A 21,261-nucleotide genomic window follows, 5' to 3' on the forward strand; every position below is an offset into this window, starting at 1 on the left:
GGGCTGACCGCCGACGTAGATAGTCGTGCGGCGGTCGGCAAGTGGTTAACCACTTTACGACCGGCCCACGACGATCTACGTCGGCACTCAGCCCCGGCCAGGCAAACTGACGTAGGCCTACGTCAGCACAATTGGCCGGCCCTGTGCGCGCTCCCGCGCGTCCCCGCCGCCGATGATGACTCGATTGGGTTCAGAACCGATCAGTCATCAGGTCCAGGCCAATCATTTTTGGTCTGGACCTGTTGATCGGTCCTGCCCAATCAGATCATCCTCTAAGCCTGTGAAATGTAAACACAGGCTTAGAGGAGATGTGCCCTCCCCCCACAACGGTCTTTTTGGATCCAGCGTGAGAGGAGAGCACATCTTACTGTGAGTACTGCACCAAGCACACCCACACACAGTTAGATAGGCACATTTCACCCCCGATCGCCCCCCCAATTAACCCCTACAGCACCTGACACAACACACACTATATACAGCATATAGCATATACCTATATACCTGTATAAGTGTGATTTGTGAACAGGTATAGCCCTTGCGACCCCCCCTTTTCCACTCAAATTACCCCCCACCCCCCCTAATAAAGATTTAACCCACTGATCCCCCCTGAACCCCCCCTGATCACCGCCGTTAACCCCTACACCCTCTGTCACATCAGCACTAATACAAACGCAATATACGGTGTTATTGTATTTTTGTATTAGTGTCATTGTGATCAGAATTAGCGCAGGCGACTAAGTTTCTGTCCCAAGAAGGTTTAGGGTCCCCGCCACCCGCCCAATAAAGATTTAAGCCCCTGACCCCCCCCTGATCACCCCTACACCCCCTGCCATAACACACACCGTATACAGTATATAGCATTTTGCTATATACCCGTATAAGTGTGATTTGTGGTCAGGTCTAGCGCTTGGGACCCCCCTTTTTCCACTTGAATTACCCGCCACCCCCCCCCTAATAAAGATTTAAGCCCCTGATCCCACCTGATCCCCCCCTGATCACCGCTAGTTAACCCCTACACCCTCTGTCACATCAGCACTAATACAAACGTAATATACTGTGTTTTTGTATTTTTGTATTAGTGTCATTGTGATCAGAATTAGCGCAGGCGACTAAGTTTGTGTCCCAAGCAGGTTTAGGGTCCCCCCCACCCGCCCAATAAAGATTTAATCCCCTGATCCCCTCCTGATCACCCCTACACCCCCTGCCACAACGCACACTGTATACAGTATATAGCATTTTCTATATACCCGTATAAGTGTGACTTGTGACCAGGTTTAGCGCTTGCCACCGTTCCTTTTATCCTTAGGATACCCGCCAGTCCCTTCCAATAAAGATTTAAACCCCTGATCCCCCCCTGATCACATCCCGTTAACCCCTACACCCTCTGTCACATTAGCACTAATACACACATAATATACTGTTTTTACTGTATTTTGTATTGGTGTCATTGTGACTTGAGGTTGCGCTAGCTAGCTAGTTTCTTTCCCAAAGGAGGTTTAGGGTCCCCGCCACCCCCCCCAGATCCCCAGCGCATAGTTTAGAAGTAACCCCTTGATTGCCACACACGCACGCACGCACGCACGCACCTACACTTCCATTTCTAGTATAGTGTTTGAACAGATCAATATCTGATCTGATCAGAACTATACTAGCGCCCCCATAGTTTAGGGTTCCCAAAACGCGGTGTTTGCACGATCAGTACTGATTCCGGCCAGCACCTGCGTTTAACCCTTTCACCCAGGCAAGTGTAGTAATCAATAGATTACTGTCACTTGCAAAAAAACACAAGACACAAAACCGCTGTGTTAGCAGAGTCAGGCCTGATCCCTGCTAGCATTAGCAGTTTTTTTTGTAGCGCTTGAAATAATCTTCGACAACCAGGTGCTTTTATTACCTGTGAGTCGCATCACTGTACGAGTAAATTTAGTTGCCAAAATGACCAAACGTTCGTACAGGGATGAAGAGCTTCTCAGTTATATGCTGACCGAGTCATCTGATAGCGAAGGGGAAGCTACAATGACCGAATTAGTGTCAGTATATGAACCTGATGACGGCAGCGGCTCCCTGACAGATAGCTCCGACGACAGATGGGTCCCTGTTAGACCCAGGCGTACCCGACCCCATTCTGAAGTTGTTGTGATGCAGGAATCGCAGGGTGCTCGTATGGAGCAGAGTGTGGGTACTAGTGCCGCTCATCCTTCTGGCGACCTGGCAAGCGCCAGCGGCCTAGTACAACCTGGACCTAGTACAACCAGCACTGCAGTAAGACCTGGTGACGTGGCGAGTCCCCTAAGTGCAGTTGAAGCTGGTGCGGTGGCTAGCACAAGTAGTGGCCCGCAGCCACCGCGTATTCGAAGACAGGCCCGTAGAGCCCATAGTGCCCTCCCTGATGCGCTGGCATTTCCTAATTGGCAACCCACTGATACTACAGCGCCAGTACTTCCCCCATTCACCGCCCAACCTGGAATCCACGTGGAGACAGCTGGTTTTACGCCCCTGAACTTTTTTGAGCTGTTCTTCACGGAAGATCTTTACAGATCTATTGTGGATCAATCAAATTTATATGCACAACAGTTCATCGCCGCCAACCCAAATTCACACCTTGCCAGACAATTCGGCTGGAAACCTATAACGGTTTCCGAATTTAAGATCTTTCTGGGCCTTTCCCTCCACATGGGCATAACTAAACAGAGTGAATTGCGGCTATATTGGTCCACTAGCCCAGTTCACCATATGCGCATGTACTCTGCCTCTATGTCCAGGACGAGATACGAGCAAATTCTGAGATTTATGCATTTCAGCGACAATGAACTCTGTCGTCCTCGGGGAGACCCTGCATACGATCGGCTCCACATAATTCGGCCCCTCATAGACCACTTCAATCAGCGGTTTGCAGCCTTGTTTACCCCCGAACAAGTTGTCTGCGTTGACGAGTCCCTGATTAAATTTACTGGCCGCCTTGCTATGAAACAGTACCTCCCCAGCAAGCATGCCAAGTACGGGGTCAAACTGTATAAATTGTGTGACAGGGCCACAGGCTATACAGTTAGTTTCCGGGTCTATGAGGGAAAAGATAGCTGTGTGGAGCCCCCCAACTGCCCAGACTACATAGGGAGCAGCGGTAAGATCGTTTGGGACTTGGTGTCACCCTTATCCGGAAAGGGGTACCATTTGTACGTGGACAACTTTTATACAAGCGTGCCACTATTTAGTCACCTTCTTGATTTACAAATTGGCGCATGTGGCACCGTGCAACCTAATCGCCGGGGCTTCCCCCAACGGCTTGTAGATTCCCGTCTTAGTCGGGGGGCGAGAGCCTGCTTGAAAACGGACAAATTACTTGCGGTGAAGTGGAAGGATACACGGGATGTTTATGTTCTGTCCTCCCTTCACCCAGACACGACGATCCAAATTCCTATGGCAACTGGCGTTGTGGAGAAACCCCTCTGTGTCCACGAATATAACCTTAACATGGGAGGGGTGGACCTTAACGACCAGCTTTTGGCGCCGTATTTAGTTGCCCGTAAAGCCAGACGCTGGTACAAAAAAGTGTCTGTTTACCTATACCAATTGGCTATGCTGAACGCCTTTGTCCTATACAGGGCGTCAGGACGAACTGGATCTTTCCGGGAATTCCAGGAAGAGATCATCCTTGCCTACCTGTACCCAGGAGGCATGCCTGCCCAACTTCCCCTTCCAGATGCAGTGAGCCGGCTGCATGAGAGGCATTTTTCACATGTCCTCCCGAGTACCCCTACCCAAAGATGGCCCCAAAGAAGATGTCGTGTCTGTAGCAAGCGCGGATTTAGGCGTGACACCCGTTATTATTGTCCCAAATGTCCTGACCAACCTGGTCTCTGCATCGGGGAATGTTTCGAGCGCTACCATACACTAGTGGATTATTAGCGTAGGGTACAGCACGACACAGTGTAGGGCACATAAACACAGGGTCTCGAAGGATGTTGGATGTCCATCGACATTTTGAGAGACCCAAGCTGGAAGAGAAGATCGCAGATGATCGCAGTCCCTCCCAAATCAAGAAGTAAAGGAACAGTTAGAAAGAAAAATAAAAGGATCCAAAAACTGTTGTGGTGTCAGTAATTTTATATGTCCTTCTACTCCTTCCTACTATACTTTTTTTCAATGTCCTTTGTTTGTTTTTTCATTCTTTTGTGACCTGTTTCTCTTGCAGGTCCCTCGTCGGCTACCACGCATTGATTTTATATATTCTGACACAAACAGCGTTTGCGCTCAGCATATATGGATACCTTTGCTGATAGCAGCTGTGGTGATTTTCTGATTTCAGCACTGCAGTTAAAATCCTATTTTGGTATACGTGGATAGCGCCGTGTATACCCATCATTAAATTCAGTGGGTGGTTGTTTGGGCGGTTAATGATGAAAATCCAAAAACTGTTGTTGTCAGTCATTTTATATGTCCTTCTACTCCTTCCTACTATACTTTTTTTCAATGTCCTTTGTTTGTTTTTTCATTCTTTTGTGACCTGTTTCTCTTGCAGGTCCCTCGTCGGCTACCACGCATTGATTTTATATATTCTGACACAAACAGCGTTTGCGCTCAGCATATATGGATACCTTTGCTGATAGCAGCTGTGGTGATTTTCTGATTTCAGCACTGCAGTTAAAATCCTATTTTGGTATACGTGGATAGTGTCGTGTATACCCATCATTAAATTCAGTGGGTGGTTGTTTGGGCGGTTAATGATGAGTAATACTACGCATTATTCCTGTGCTGATTTCTGATAGGTTCTCTTTTTTTCCGTTCAGCCCACAGGCTGCATGAAAAAAAAAAAAACCTATATGCCAAACAAGGACCAGCAATGTACTGGTACGTTGCTGGACTTTGAGTGGTTATACCAGGATGATGCCTGCAGATTTAGGCATCATCTTGGTATAGTTTTTTACAGCCAGCGGTCGGCTTACATGTAAAAGCAATTCTAGCAGGTAATTGGCCGCTAGACTGCTTTTACATGCAGTGGGAGGGGCCTCCCCCCCCCCCACCACCGCCTTCCGCAGCCTTCCATGGTTTTTCTCTGGCTCTCCTGTCCCACCGGTTAACCCGAGAGTGCAGCCGGTGGTTCAATTATCTAACCATAGAGCTAATTGGAGATGAGAATGGCTCCAATCATCTCTATGGCCTAAGATGCCGGAGGCTACGAGCATTTTATGACTTCTGTTTCGCCAGAAATAAACAGGGCCATTGGGAAATTGGGAAAGTATTTTATCACACCAATTTTGGTGTGGTCAGATGCGTTAAGGTCAGAGGAGAGATCTAGAGTCTAAAAGACCCCAATTTTTTTTAAAAAGAGTACCTGTCACTACAGATTGCTATCATAGGGGATATTTAAATTCACTATGATAACAATAAAAATGATTTAAAAAAAAAAAAAAATTAAAGGAAAGGTGTCAAAATAACATAAAAAAGCAAAAGAAAAAAAAAAAAAAAAAAAAAAAAAAATTGAGCCCCCCCCCCTTACCCCCGATGCTTGCGCGCAATGGCGCACGCAAGCGGTGGTCTAGTGTCATATGTAAACCACAATTGCAGCATGCATGTGAGGTATCGCCGCGATCGCCAGATCGAGTGCAGTAATTCTTGCAGTAGACCTCCTCTGTAAGTCTAAAGTGGTAACCTGTAGAGACTTTTAAAGGTTTTCAAAAATGTACATACGTTTTTGTCGCTGCGCAGGCATGCGCAATTTTTAAAGCATGTCATGTTAGGTGTCTATGAACTCGGCATAAGATCATCTTTTAAATTTTACCAAAAAAATTGGAATTATATAGTGTATTTGTGCAATAAATTAAAAAAAAAATGTATTTTTTTCGCAAAAAAATGGATTTTTGTAAAATCTTACCGTAAAATCCTTTTCTCTTAGCTCATCGACAGACGTAGTCCTCGGTGATACACCACCTTCGGGTTATGTTACCTCCGCAGGAGCAGGACTAGACAGGAAATTAAAAAGCTCTGGCCACACCCTAGGGGCAGTCCCAGAGGGTATATCCTCTCTCTCTCTGCCTCAGCAAATCAGTTATGTGAAAAAGCAGTGCTTAGAGAATTTAACCCAACCCAACTCCAAAACAGAGGGGCGGGGACTACGTCTGTCGATGAGCTAAGAGAAAAGGATTTTACGGTAAGATTTTACAAAAATCCATTTTTCTCTAGCGCTCATCGACAGACGTAGTCCTCGGTGATACACCACCTTCGGGACGTCCCAGAGCAGTATCACAACTGAGGGGTGGGAAGATGGAAATCAAATCCCAATCTAGAAGGCCCAACCGGTGCCAACTAGAAGTTTACAATGCTCATCCTTAATGATGAGACTCAACAAAAAAATTTTCAAACAGAAAAAACCCTCGAGGTAGACCACCGGTCTCCTCAAATTGCGGCCTGCAAAACCTTGCGGCCAAATGAGGCATCCGCCGATGCCGTCACATCAATTTTATAGAATTTAGTAAAGGTATGTACCGACGACCAGGTGGCCGCCTTACATACCTGGACCACTGACGCCTGATGGCGAAAGGCCCAGGAAGTACTGAGCGCTCGAGTGGAGTGCGCCCTAACAGGGAACGGAGGACTCTGACCCTTAATAGAATAAGCCTGTACCACCGTTTGTCTAATCCATTTGGCAATGGTCGCGGCAGATGCAGGCAAACCCTTTCTGGGGCCATCCGTGATCACAAAAAGTGAATCCGTCTTACGGAATGATTCCGTAGCTTTCAGGTATACCCTGATTGCCCGAACCACATCTAAGGAATGCAACGCATGTTCCCGATGATGCTTGGGCTGAGGACACAAGGAAGGTAGTACAATATCTTCATTCAGATGAAAATCTGAAACCACCTTAGGAAGAAAAGATGGCTTAGGATGAAGTACTACCTTATCCCTATGAATCACTAGGTATGGGGACTGGCATGATAATGCAGCCAGTTCTGACACCCTGCGAGCAGAAGTAATAGCCACCAAGAAGACCACCTTCTGGGATAAAGTAAGCAAGGGAATCTCCCTGATGTTTTCAAAGGGAGGTTTCTGTAGAACCGACAAAACCAAATTAAGATCCCAGGGCGGTAAGGGCGCGCGGACTGGAGGAGCCAGGTGCCGCACCCCCTGGATGAAATTCCGCACCAAGGATTTGGTAGCTAAAGGTTTCTGAAAGAAGATTGCTAATGCTGAAACTTGACCCTTGATGGTGCTCAAGGCTAGCTTCTGCTCAACCCCTTGTTGCAAAAAAGCCAATATTCGAGACACCGAATAGGTACGTGGAGGAAATCCTAAAGATTCGCACCACGCAATATAAGTCTTCCATGTGTGATAATAGACTTTGCTGGAAGTCGCTTTCCTTGCTTTAATAAGGGTAGGAATGACTGAAGTAGACAAACCTCTGTCCTTCAGTACTTGGGTCTCAATGGCCAGGCCATTAAAACCAGCGACTGTAAAGCACGAAGGTAAATAGGTCCTTGAGACTACAGACACTCCCTGAGACGAAGTTCCCACGGAACGTCTGCGACTAACATGTCCAAGTCGGCCAGGCCGGCTTGAAGAGGCCAGCCTAGAATTTCTAGGACCACTGGCGCTGATTGGATCTGAACCAGGCGTCCCTAGAGCTATCTGGCCCCGACCATCCGAGAAAGTCTGGTCGTTTTCTGTTCCCACACATTTATCAGATACCTGATAGTTATCAGGAAAGGTGATCTTTTCTGGTTGAACCTCAGGGACCGAAGTCACCCGACTAGAGGCTACTTGGCCTATCTGGTCAATCAGATCCGATTCCTGTGAGGTATCGGGACTAATCTTAGGAAAAGGTAAAGGAAAAGATCTATACAGGGAACGGTAACTACCGCTTCCTGTGGTACTTAAATGTTGGAAGGGAAGAATCGCACCGGTAGTAGTGGTTGATGCTCGATCTAATGTCCTGAATACCGGTGAAAACGTCCCCCCACCCTGAAATCGGGTGGGGGCGCACCTTCAGGCTGTGTATTCCTTTACTTCGGGTTTGGCCTTAATGATTTCATCTAGGTTGGCTCCAAATAGATGATTCCCCTGGAAAGGGAGATTGGTCAAAGTCTTTTTGGAACCTAGGTCAGCTGACCAGCATTTTAACCACAGCACACGTCTGAGGATCACCGCTAACTTAGATGCATGCCCTAACAAGGGAGTAGTGTCCAAGGCTGCGTCACAGATAAACCGTAGCCCTTGTATGATCTGTTCCATCAAATCAGATGTCTCCTGGGGAATATCTTTTCCCCTAAGATCTTGGCGTACCATTTTCGCCCATTCTGTAAGTGTCTGGGAAACTAGACCAATAACAATTACTGGTCTAAATGCTGACCCTATCAGAGAAAAGATAGTGCGGGACTCCGCTTCTATCTTTCGATCCACCGGATCCTTAAAGGACGAAGTGTCCTCCACTGGAATAACCGTGGCTTTATTCAGCCTGGAAATAGGCGGATCCACGACTGGTGGTACCGTCCATTTCTTAATGATGGATTCCTCAAACGGATAGCGTCTAGCAATACGCTTGGAAATAGTAAAGGTACGTTTAGAATGTTCCCATTCTCCTTTAATCTGATTTCCAAAACATTTAGGTACAGGAAAGGCTTTCGCCGTCTTGATGGGCTTATTAGTCCCAAAAGGCCTCTCTGTTTCAGTTGCCTCTGCCGGTAAAGCCTCAAGTTTTAAGGTTTCCTGCACTGCCACAACTAGTGCGTCCACCAATGCTTCTTCCTGAATTATAGCAGGAGAAGAAGCGTCCTCCTCACTGTCTGAGGGGGCTTTACCTGGGATAACAGCCCTTGCAGAGGAACCTGCAACTGCAGTGACCATCTCTGAATCTGAGTCAGAGGTGTCAGATAGTATAGGGGTAGGCGGGGGTCGCTTCCTTGACCCCCGTCCCTGACAGGCTGCCTCCACCCGAGCCACCATAGACTCCAAAATTGCTGTAAATGACTCTATACTCTGTACACCGGCGGGTCCCGAGGCCCCCTCGAGGGAAACAGGTGGGGGAATATGTGTGGCAGGGTCCATAATAACTCCAGTTACTTCCTGGATGATATAATTCAAAGTAAAGAAAAAAACTTTTTTTTTTTTTTTTTTTGACCCTCAGCGCCACAAAAAAAAAAAAACCCTTAGTGTTACCTGCTTAGGGATCCCTATCGATCGAGAGAGAGAGAGATAGACCCCCAGGCTCACCACTTGATGTTCAGAGTTGAACTGCAACAGCTTACAGCGCTGTCTTAGACAAACAGGAAGTCTTTTGGCTGGCTGCCCAGGAAGAAAGGAGGCGGCTCCGCCCCTCTGCACGCCTTCCGGCGCCTCCCCCAAGCTCCACGAGGTGTAGAATCACCTAAAACATGGCCGCCCCCATGCTGGAGACACGAGGCTACGCCAAAATGGCGGCTCGTGCGATCCAGCAAAAAAAATGGCGGCGGCCTGTGCTGACTAGCGGTGTGCTGCAGGCACACAACACTCTCTCTGCATGGGGATATGGCGTGGTTGGCGGTACCGGCCCTGGCGGACCGCATGGCCATTCGGGAGGCCTGCTATTAGCTGGAGATCTGACTTGGAAGGCAGTCTACATGTCCATGGCTTCTGACTGGTAGGTAGCTTATACTTAACCCATAAGATTCCCAGAATGCCACAGATTACATCTTTAAAAAACATGTATACAATAGATTGTTAGCTCCCAAACCAAGCCTCCTGGCTTTTTGCACACATAAAATCACACTCAAAGTAGGAGGATTTGTGACATGTTATAGGATAGAAAGAAACTCTTTCTTACCATACAGAGAGGGGCCCGCGTTCACCACAAAACCCGTCAGGGAAAAAGGGGGAACATACTACTCACCATACCGGAACCAGGCGGGCACCAACTCCTGACAGTACCCCTCTCCACCGGGGCGGGAGGGCTGTCGACCGATACGAACGCCGTGACTCATGGTCTTTGGCGTTTCAGCGAGACGTTTAACTCGCGGGTTCAGTCCTTTTAATGGGACTTTGTCGCGGCCGACCCAGCGCGGAGCTATGGCCTGCACGCGCTCGTAGGCTGAACTGGGGTGACCACCGGATCTCAACATCCAGCCCGTCGCCCAGTTCAGCTTTCTTGCTTGAAGATCTCACAGGAACACTGGAGAAAAAAAGCTGTCCAAAAATCCTTTTAGAAAAAAATTCTTGCCAGGACCTAAGATCCCAGCAAGGTATCTAGGTCCTTACTCCTAACTAGACAGAAAATAACTGATTTGCTGAGGCAGAGAGAGAGAGGATATACCCTCTGGGACTGCCCCTAGGGTGTGGCCAGAGCTTTTTAATTTCCTGTCTAGTCCTGCTCCTGCGGAGGTAACATAACCCGAAGGTGGTGTATCACCGAGGACTACGTCTGTCGATGAGCGCTAGAGAAATTGCGTTTGGAAAATCTGTGCGCAAATACCGTGTGACAAAAAAATTTGCAACATCCACCATTTTATTCTATAGGGTCTCTGCTTTAAAAAAATATATAATGTTTGGGGGTTCAAAGTAATTTTCTAGTAAAAAAAAAATATTTTTTCATGTAAACAAAAAGGCACAGAAAAGGCTTGGTTTTCAAGTGGTTAGAAGAGTGGGTGATGTGTGGATAAGATTGAGTATAAAATGCCGGAACTGTTCAAACACCCCCCTAATGACCCCTTTTTGAAAAGTAGACACCCAAAGCTTTTTTCTGAGAGGCATGGTGAGTCCATGGAGTATTTTATATTTTGCCACAAGTTTCGGGAAAATTATTATTTTTTTTTTTTTGTTGTTTTTTTACAGAAAGTTGTCACTAAATGATATATTGCTCATGCATGCCATGGGAATATGTAAAATGACACCCCAAAATACATTCTTTTGCTTCTCCTGAGTACAGGGATACCACATGTGTGAGACTTTTTGGGAGCCTAGCTGTGTACGCGCCCCCGAAAACCAATCCACATCTTCAGGTTTTCTAATGGCGTAAATTGCTGATTTTACCCCTGACTACCTGTCACAGTTTCAGAGGCCCTGAAATTTCAAGATGGCACAAAACCCCCCCAAATGACCCCATTTTGCAAAGTAGACACTCCAAGCTACTGGCTGAGAAGTATGGTGAGTCCATGGAATAGTTTATATTTTGCCACAAGTTTCGAGGAAAAAAAATTTTTTTATTTTTTTTTATTTTTTTACACAAAGTTGTCAGTAAATGATATATTGCTCACACACGCCATGGGTATATGTGAAATGACACCCCAAAATACATTCTGCTGCTTCTCCTGAGTACAATGATACCCCATGTGTGAGACTTTTTGCCAGTCTAGCCGCGTACAGGACCCGGAAAACCAATGCGCACCTTTAGGCTTTCTAAGGGCGTAAATTGTTGATCTCACTCCTTACTACCTATCACAGTTTTGAAGTCCATAAAAAGCCAAGATTGCACAAACCCCCCCCCAAATGACCCCATTTTGCAAAGTAGACACTCCAATCTATTTGCTGAGAGGCATGGTGAGTATTTTGCAGCTCTAATTTTTTTTGGAAAATGAAGAAAAAACAGGAAAATGCATTTTTTTTCCTCTTTTTTCAATTTCCAAAACTTTGTGACAAAAAGTGAGATCTGCAAAACACTCAACATGCCTCTCTGCAAATAGCTCAGGGTGTCTACTTTCCGAAAAGGGGTCATTTGGGGGGGGGTTGTGCTGTCTTGGCATTTCATGGCCTCCAAAACTGTGATAGGTAGTCAGGAGTGAAATCAACAATTTACGCCCTTGGAAAGCCTGAAGGCGATGATTGGTTTTCGGGGTCCTGTACTCGGCTAGACTGCAAAAAAGTCTCACACATGGGGTATCCCTATACTCAGGAGAAGCAGCAGAATGTATTTTGGGGTGTCAGTTCACATATACCCATGGCATGTGTGAGCAATATATCATTTACTGACAACTTTGTGTAAAAAAAAAAAAAAAATATATATATATTTCCCGGAACTTGTGGCAAAATATAAAATATTCCATGGACTCACCATGCCTCTCAGCAAATAGCTTGGGGTGTCTACTTTCCAAAATGGGGTCATTTGGGGGGGTTTTGTGCTATCTTGGAATTTTAGGGCCTCCGAAACTGTGATAGGTAGTCAGGAGTGAAATCAACAATTTACGCCCTTGGAAAGCCTGAAAGTGGGGACTGGTTTTCGGGGACCTGTACTCGGCTAGACTGCAAAAAAGTCTCACACATGGGGTATCCCTGTACTCAGGAGAAGCAGCAGAATGTATTTTGGGGTGTCATTTCACATATACCCATGGCATGTGTGAGCAATATTTCATTTACTGACAACTTTGTGAAAAAAAAAAAAAAAAAATATATATATATATATATATATATATTTCCCGGAACTTGTGGCAAAATATAAAATATTCCATGGACTCACCATGCCTCTCAGCAAATAGCTTGGGGTGTCTACTTTCCAAAATGGGGTCATTTGGGGGGGTTTTGTGCTATCTTGGAATTTTAGGGCCTCCGAAACTGTGATAGGTAGTCAGGAGTGAAATCAACAATTTAGGCTCCATGTACACGGGACGTTGTTAAAAGTCCCTTTGAATGCTGGAATTTTTAGGACGTTTGAAACATCCGTTCAGTCGCGTTTGTACCCGCGTTTAGCGGGCGTTCAGCGGCGTTTGCGTTTAGAAGCGTTCCTAGAGGTCAAAAAAATTATTCCCCTTTAAAATGGAAAAACGCGAACGCTAAACGCGGGTCATCGCGTTCGGACGCGTTCAGACGCGTTCAGACGCGTTTGGACGCGTTTGTGCGTTTGAAACGCCGGGAAACACACGTTCGAACGCAAATAATTGCGTTCTAAAAACAGTCCCTGAACACAACTGCCTGCAAATGACTGTAAACGACCTGCTGTACATGGACAGATAAGATAAAATGTAGGTGGGTTCATGGGCTTCTGAAAAAAACGCCCAACTGCTCCTAAACGGCCATTTCCAGCGTCCCGTGTACATGGAGCCTTACGCCCTTGGAAAGCCTGAAAGCGGGGACTGGTTTTCGGGGACCTGTACTCGGCTAGACTGCAAAAAAGTCTCACACATGGGGTATCCCTGTACTCAGGAGAAGCAGCAGAATGTATTTTGGGGTGTCATTTCACATATACCCATGGCATGTGTGAGCAATATTTCATTTACTGACAACTTTGTGAAAAAAAAAAAAAAAAATATATATATATATGTATTTCCCGGAACTTGTGGCAGAATATAAAATATTCCATGGACTCACCATGCCTCTCAGCAAATAGCTTGGGGTGTCTACTTTCCAAAATGGGGTCATTTGGGGGGGGTTTGTGCTATCTTGGAATTTTAGGGCCTCCGAAACTGTGACAGGTAGTGCAGAGGTGACATGCACAATTTACGCCATTAGAAAACCTGGGAGTGTTGATTGGTTTTCGCGGTCCTGTACACAGCTAGGCTCCCAAAAAGTCTCACACATGGGGCATCCCCATACTCAGGAGAAGTGGCAGAATGTATTTTGGGGTGTAATTCCACATATACCCATGTCATGTGTGAGAATTTTATCTTTTAGTGACAACGTTGTGTAAAAAAAAAAAATAAAAAAAAAAAAAATAGTAATATTCCCAAAACTTGTGGTAAAATATAAAATATTCCATGGACTCACCATGCCTCTTAGCAAACAGCTTGGGGTGTCTACTTTCCAAAATGGGGTCATTTGGGGGGGTTTTGTGGTATCTTGACATTTCAGGGCCTCCTAAACCGTTAGAGGTAGTGAGAAAATGCAATGAAAAATGTACGCCCTTTGAAATTCTGATGGTGGGGATTTGTTTTTGTGGTCCCGTACACAGCTAGGCTCCCAAAAAGTCCCACATATGTGGTATCCCTGTACTCAGGAGAAGCAGCAGAATATATTTTGGGGTGTAATTACACATATACCCATGGCATGTGTGAGCAATATATCATTTCAATGACAACTTTGTGTAAAAAAAAAAAAAAAAAAAATTTTTAGTCATTTTTCAAACACCTGTGACAAAAAAATGAAATATTCAATGAGCTCAACATGCCTCTCAGAACATTCCTTAGGATGTCTACTTTCCAAAAAGTGGTAGTTTGGGGGGGGGTTTTGTACTGCCCTGCCATTTTAGCACTTCATGAAATGAGATAGGCAGTCAAAAATTAAAGCTGCGTAAATTTCTGTATTTACACCATAGTTTGTAGACGCTATAACTTTTGCGCAAACCAATAAAAATACGCTCATTGAATTTTTTTTTGTCAAAGACATGTAGCTAAATATATTTTGGCCAAAAAAAAATACATAAATTGAGTATATTGGATATTTTTTAAAAGACAAAGTTGAAAATGTCATTTTTTTGCAAAATTTTCGCTCTTTTTTTATTAATATCGCAAAAAATAAAAAGCGCAGAGGTGATCAAATACCACCAAAAGAAAGCTCTGTTTGTGGGAAAAAAAGGACGTAAATTTCGTTTGGGTACCACATTGCATGACCGCACAATTGTCAGTTAAAGTCACGCAGTGCCGAGTCGTAAAATACCCCCTGGTCGGAATGGGGGTAAAATCTTCCGGGGCTTAAGTGGTTAAGGAGCTGCATGTAGAACTGTGCAAACAGAACTGTCTTGAAGGTGGATACCACCAGACTCAGAACCTGTATGCAAATTGGGAGAGGGAACTCTCTGTGACCGCAGCCGTTGAATCACAGCTTGTGGTTCCTGAAATTGTCCAGAGGAAGGAACACCCTGTCAGAATTAAAATCAGACCTAGGTAATTAAATTCCCTGGACAGTGATAGGGGGGAGCTTAGTTAGTTCGGACATTACCTGAACCTTTACAGGAGTTAAATCCGCATAAGGAGACTAAGGACCTAAAAAAACCTGTAAAGAACAAACTTTGCGCCCCTTTCTGGTTACCCCCCAAAAGAAACATTTTGCAGATCTCCTTGAAGCTCACAAAAGAAGTCCACGGGGCCGGAAACCAGCGAAGATGTCCCCCACCCGAATAATGGGTGAGGGCAGACCTTCATGCTGAAGGGGGGGTCTTATCAGCGGGTTCGGAAAAGCTATCTCTAGGCTTACAAGACCAAGGTTGCTTGGAACCTCCCGGGGAAGATCTATTTCCCTTATTCTCCGTCCTAGGAGCACAAAATCATTTTCTATGGGCCGAGAAGTTGGCCCCCGTCTGCGACAAGGCTTCTTCCCTTTCCTTGACTGTGGCAGGGAGGTACTCTTCCCTCCCTTGATACCATTATGAGGTCATCCAGGGGAGCCCCAAACAGGCGATCACCTTGAAAGATTATTTACGGATGGGAGGAGGGAACCTGCAGGCAGGTCCGACCGTCCCTGGAGGTTAGCCGGGTCCACCCCAAAAAAAGGCCAAAAAGGGGAGAGGGGGGGGGGACTGTACTGTCTGGAGTAACGCTCCAGACAGAATCCTCGCCACCGAAGAAGGGGGGCTGTCGGCCAAGGGACAGTCGCGACCCTGCAAGATATTTAACTTGCGAGCCAGCCTCTGTCCGTGAGGCTATGTCGTGGCCCACCTAGTGCGTAGCTGCGGTCTGAACATGCTCACTGGCTGGGCTGGGGGGACCACTGGATCTAGATTATTGAGCCCGGCAGTTGATTGTAGCTCTCCCGAGAGAAAAAACAAAAAAGATGTAAGGAAGGAGAAAAAAAAACGAATTGCTAGGACCAAAGATCCCAGCCGGGAGCCTAGGTCCTTACTCCTGACTAGACAGATTAAAAACGGATTATCTAGAGCAGAGAGGGGGGTTATATACCAAGCTGAGGACGGCCCATGGGCGTAGCCAGGTGTTTTTTTGTTCTACCTAGGAGAAGCCAATATAACCCAGTAGTTATGATTTATGGAGAGCTGTGTCCGTCGGTGAACGAAAGAGAAATACTGATTTTACATTGCAAACAACAAATGTCAGAAATATGCCTGGTCCTTAAGTGGTTAAAGTAGCACAGTGCTAAATAGCAAAAAAAATGCCATGGTCATGAAGGGGCAAAACGTTCCAGGGGACAAGTGGTTAAGGCCTCATTCACACAGGTGTACCAATCCATACACAAGTGTGAAGATCAACCTGGAATGCATAGCTGTATCATGCAGACAAGCTTGTTCAAATCAGTGACAAACAGCTGGCTGCATGAACCTGCACGGATCTGTAGGAACATTTTGATCCATGCATTGGACCTGTACAGATGTTACAAATTCGCCTGGGCATACACTTTAACTTAAAACAGAGAAGGCTGTTTTTACCCTCCTGGCTGCATTGTTTTGTAGAGGTGTATGAAAAATGTCTGGAAAGTTACAAACCTTTTGGCAGATAACAGTTCACATGTTCAAAGGGTTTTAAGCAGCATGCCTATAAGGGTGTGTTCACACTGGGTAATAAGTGACTAGGGATAGGCTCAGGGGTGCTTAGCTCGTAGTCCCAACCCACCTGAGCAATCCATCCCTGCACACCGGCAATCATAGGCAGAGTGTGTATGTGCAACTGCGGGCCAGAAAAAGCCTCACTGCCTATGATTGGTGGCGTGCAGTGAGGGTTTCCAAGCAGGATTGCTCAGGTAGGTTGGGACTATGATCTGAACACGCCGGACCCCATCCCTATTAGTGACACCCCAATGCATCTCAGCAGCACACCTGCACTGCAACACACCCCAGCACATACCACATTGCATTTTGCTGCACAATATTGGCAGCAACTGCTACTTTTTTTCATATGCCAAGGTGTGTTGCCACCTGTTGATTTTGAATGGGTTGTCTAACGCAGTGGCATGTGCCTCAAAGTGTATCTAAACACCAAACAAAAATATAATCTATTGCAGCTTACCAGTCTCTAGGCTGCTTTTCTTGTTTTGGTGGCTTTTTTCCTTCTTCCTTCCTACTTTCAGCTGGTGAGCTTTCCAGTAAGACACTTTGGGGGTTAATTTACTAAATCTGGAGTGTGCAAAAATCTGGTGCAGCTGTGCAGGGCAGCCAATCAGCTATTAAACTTCAGCTTGTTTCATTCAGGTTTGACAATATGCCCCTGTTCACATTGGAGAGACTTGTCATGCAATTTGAAAAGGTCAAATCGCATTACAGGTCGCATCCTATTGCCTACGATGGCATTGCTCACACGGGTGTGACGCCGACTTTGCGGTGCTGCATCGATTTGAAAAAGTAGTACATGCAGTACTTTTGTCGATTTCAGGTGTGACATGAATAAACATCTCTGCATGAAGCCACAGAGATGTCTTCAAAGTCGCACTGAGATGAGATCGTGTTTCAGATGAAGTTGCACGATTTCAAAGCCGCAGTCAATGTGAATGGAGGCTGATTGATTTCTATGCACAGCTGCACCAGATTTTGCACTCTTAACTTTTAGAAAAGAAACCCCTTCCTGTCCTAGAGGGACACCGCAAGCTCACTATAATGTCTCTATGGGGGAGCTAGGATGCATTCTCCTAATTTGGACTACAGACACAGGGTTTAGATTCTTTAAGCTCTACCCCTTCTGGCTTAGTCCAATTCCCCTTTTACTGAGTTGTCAAAGCAAGAGTCGAACCACAACATACATAATGGGCATATTTATCAATTGGCATCCTGACCGAAGACACAAACTGTAGGTAATTTGTGAATGAACATGGATGCATCTGGTCGTACAGAGCCAGAATCCAGTGTATTTCCGCACCCGGGAGGGGCAGTCTTTAGGTGGGGTTATGCAGCACGTGGTGTTCACCTGAATAAAGCCTATTGAAGAAAGTGACATTGTTGGCACGTGGCCCTTCAATCTGGGAGTCCACAGGTGCTGTATACACTGGCAGCCAGCAGGCTGAACAAATCACTGACAGGCTGTCAGACACCACGACTACACACTTGTAAACCGCACATCTGAATGTTTACACATGTACAGGAACAGAGGAGCGGCCCTGGACGTGAACAAACCACAACCAGGGCCACTCATCTATCCTTGTATACATGCAACAACTCAGATGTGTGGTTACAGGTGTACAGGCACGATGTCTGAAAGCCTGTCATTAATTAGTACAGGCTGCTGGATTGTTGTATGCAACACGTGTGGGCTCCCAGGTGCGGAAATAGGCTGGATTCTAAAGGTTGCACGTGGAGTCAGGGTTTAGGATTCTCCTAAAAAGAATCAGCACAAGGGACAGATCATACTAACTACAAGTTGTGCCCAATGTGTGGATTTTAATACTCTTGATTTTAGCTAAACCTAGGCTCTATAGAGGAAGTAAACTGATTTTTTTACCTGCAAAGTAAAGGCATAATGTGCTAGCATGCATCGCATACTAGCACATTATGTGACACTTGCCTGCAAACAAAGTCTTCGTTGTACCTGCTGGAGACCACATCCATCTTCGCCAGTCTTCTTTCCGAGTCCACGGACTCCGGCTGTTTGACTGGCTGGAGCTGCGTGACGTCACTCCAGCGCATGCACGCAGAAGTCGCCAGTCACAGCACAGTAGAAACGGCACGGCAGCCGTCCCTTCAGAGCACATGCACCGATGACATCATCGGCACAGTATACAGCAAATATCTCCTGAACGGTGCAAGTTTAGGAAATATTTACAGTAACTATAGGTAGGCCTTATTATAGGCTTACCTATAGGTACAAACATTAGAGGGAAGTTTACTTCCTCCTTAAAGCAAAAGTTCACTTTTTGAAAAAATAAAATAATAAATGCACATTTTTTTGCAGGTAAAAAAGTGTGCTTTTATTATTTTTTCTTGCAGTAGCCTCCTGGAAAGCATTGCACTCACGATCAGCAGATCGCTGATGCCATGCAGATCTCCTGCACACTGTCAGTGTATGGGCTTGCCTGTACATCCCGTATGGGTAAGCAGATACTCCGACAGGAAGACTCAATGAACTACCACAGCACTCCACAGCACTGTGTTGGTTCAATGAGAACTGCAAGCCACTAAGGATGTCAGGGCTTGTAGTTCAGACACATGGAGCTGTGGGCAGAGCACTGCTGTTTTCAAATAGTGGCAGCTATTTCCTTTTCATCCAAACTCCTCGAACGTCTAGTGTACAACCGACTGTGCGACCACCTTGCCGAGAATAGCCTCCTTGATACCCTTCAGTCTGGATTTCGGCCTCAACACTCCACTGAAACTGCTCTCCTAAAACTGATAAACGATCTACTAACGGCCAAAACCAATGCCTTTGATACGGTTGACCATCCCCTCCTCCTCATAAAACTCCATGCCTTTGGTCTCTGTGACTCTACTCTTAACTGGTTCTCTTCCTACTTATCCAACCGCACCTTTAGCGTTGCGTACAATTCTACTTCCTCCTCTCCTCTTCCCTTCTCTGTTGGGGTCCCCCATGGCTCTGTTCTTGGACCACTCCTATTTTCAAACTACACCTCCTCTCTGGGTCAGTTGATAGCCTCCCATGGCTTCCAATACCATCTCTACGCTGACGATACCCAAATCTACCTATCCACCCCTAAGCTCTCTCCCTCAGTCTCTCACGTATCACTAATTTACTATCGGATATATCGGTCTGGATGTCTCACCACTTCCTCAAACTAAATCCATCCAAAACCGAGCTTATCATTTTTCCTCCACCACGTGCCCCTTCCCCTGATTTCTCTGTCAATATCGATGGCATTACTATCAGCCCATCCCCGCATGCCAAGGTCTTAGGTGTTGTCCTGGACTCTGAACTCTCCTTCAAACCCCACATCCAATCGCTGTCCAAATCTTGCCGCCTCAGCCTCCGCAACATCTCCAAAATACGCCCCTTCCTAACCAAAGACACAACAAAGCTCTTAGTTCACTCCCTGGTCATCTCGCGCCTCGACTACTGCAACTCCCTTCTCATTGGCCTACCTCTACACAGGCTATCCCCCCTTCAATCCATCATGAAATGCTGCTGCCAGACTCATCCACCTTACCAAATCGCTCAGTGTCCGCTGCTCCTCTCTGTCAAGCCTCCACTGGCTTCCGCTCACCCAACGAATCAAATTCAAAATACTTACAACATCTTACAAAGCAATCCACAGCTTAGCCCCCAGCTACATCACCAGCCTTGTCTCAAAATACCAACCTAATCGCTCTCTTCATTCCTCTCAAAACCTCCTGCTCTCTAGCCCCTCGTCACCTCCTCCCATGCTCCCCTCCAGGGACTTTTCCAGAAAGCTCTCCCAATCCTATGGAACTCCTTACCCCTATCTGTGCGATTATCTCCCACCCTTTTAGCTTTTAGGTGATCTCTGAAAACCGTCCTTTTCAAAGAAGCCTATCCTAGCAGCCCGTAATAAATGTACCTCCATTTTCTCCATCAACCCATCCCCCACGGTTATTGCCTTTTGTTTCACTTTACCCTCCCTTCTAGATTGTAAGCTCTAACGAGCAGGGCCCCTCTATTTCCTCCTGTTCTGAAACTGTATTGTAACTGTATTGTCTTCCCTCAAATTGTAAAGCGCTGCGCAAACTGTTGGCGCTATATAAATCCTGTATAATAATAATAATAATAATTACAGGGAACTTATCCCCGCATTGCTGCCACAGGGAGGAGGGCAGCGGGTGAGGATGCATCAATAGGAACATGTTACATGTTCCACCTTAAAATTGGGATCATGTAACATGTTCCCAGAGGCGAACTTCTCCTTTGAAAGAGAAGTATGGCAATGTCCAAAAAAAAAAAATAATTCTCACCTAGGTAGTTGCAGCTGTTGCCCCCAAGGTCTACCCTAAGAACTCAGCAATCAAACACCTCTAATCGCTCAGTTCTCCCCTCTGCTCTGAGCAGAGAGCCATGACTGTCAGCCACCTATTCTGTGCTCTGCCCCTCCAGCTCTTGCTGGAGCGCTGGGCTGTGCAGGGGGTGGGAGGGCCTGACTCAGGCTCCCAGGGGCTCGCTGAGAGGCTTGGGCCCAGCTTCCGTTCCAGGCATCTGGGTGGATCCCAACTGTAAAGCCGGGATCTTTCCAAAGCCTGGAATGGCTGGCTGAATGACGTCAGCCGACAGCAAGTTTTAACCAGCTGTCAACTGAAAACGGGTCACAGGAGTGCAGAACTAATTGCACCCCTGTGATCAATAGAAGTACAGCCAAAATAGGCTTTGGCTATACTTCAACTGCTCCCAAATTTGCAGTATCAGACACAAGGAATAGCAGTTTTCATGACCGGTATTTTTTGTGGCTGGGACTCCCTTTCAGTCAATACAAGCCACAAGCTCTACCAGTTGGCTGGGTTGCTTTGAAGGCTGCCTTTTTATTAAGCTACAACTA

General features: G+C 46.2%; 1 protein-coding gene across 1 annotated transcript in view; it reads right to left on the reverse strand.

The window, feature by feature from the left end:
- The window catches only part of POLR1A (RNA polymerase I subunit A), a 257,236-nt gene that overhangs the window by 4,486 nt on the left and 231,489 nt on the right, over positions 1 to 21,261 (reverse strand). The window lies entirely within an intron of this gene.

The sequence above is a fragment of the Pelophylax lessonae genome (assembly GCF_965119305.1).
Source record: "Pelophylax lessonae genome assembly, chromosome: 1".
In the NCBI taxonomy this organism is placed as follows: domain Eukaryota; kingdom Metazoa; phylum Chordata; class Amphibia; order Anura; family Ranidae; genus Pelophylax; species Pelophylax lessonae.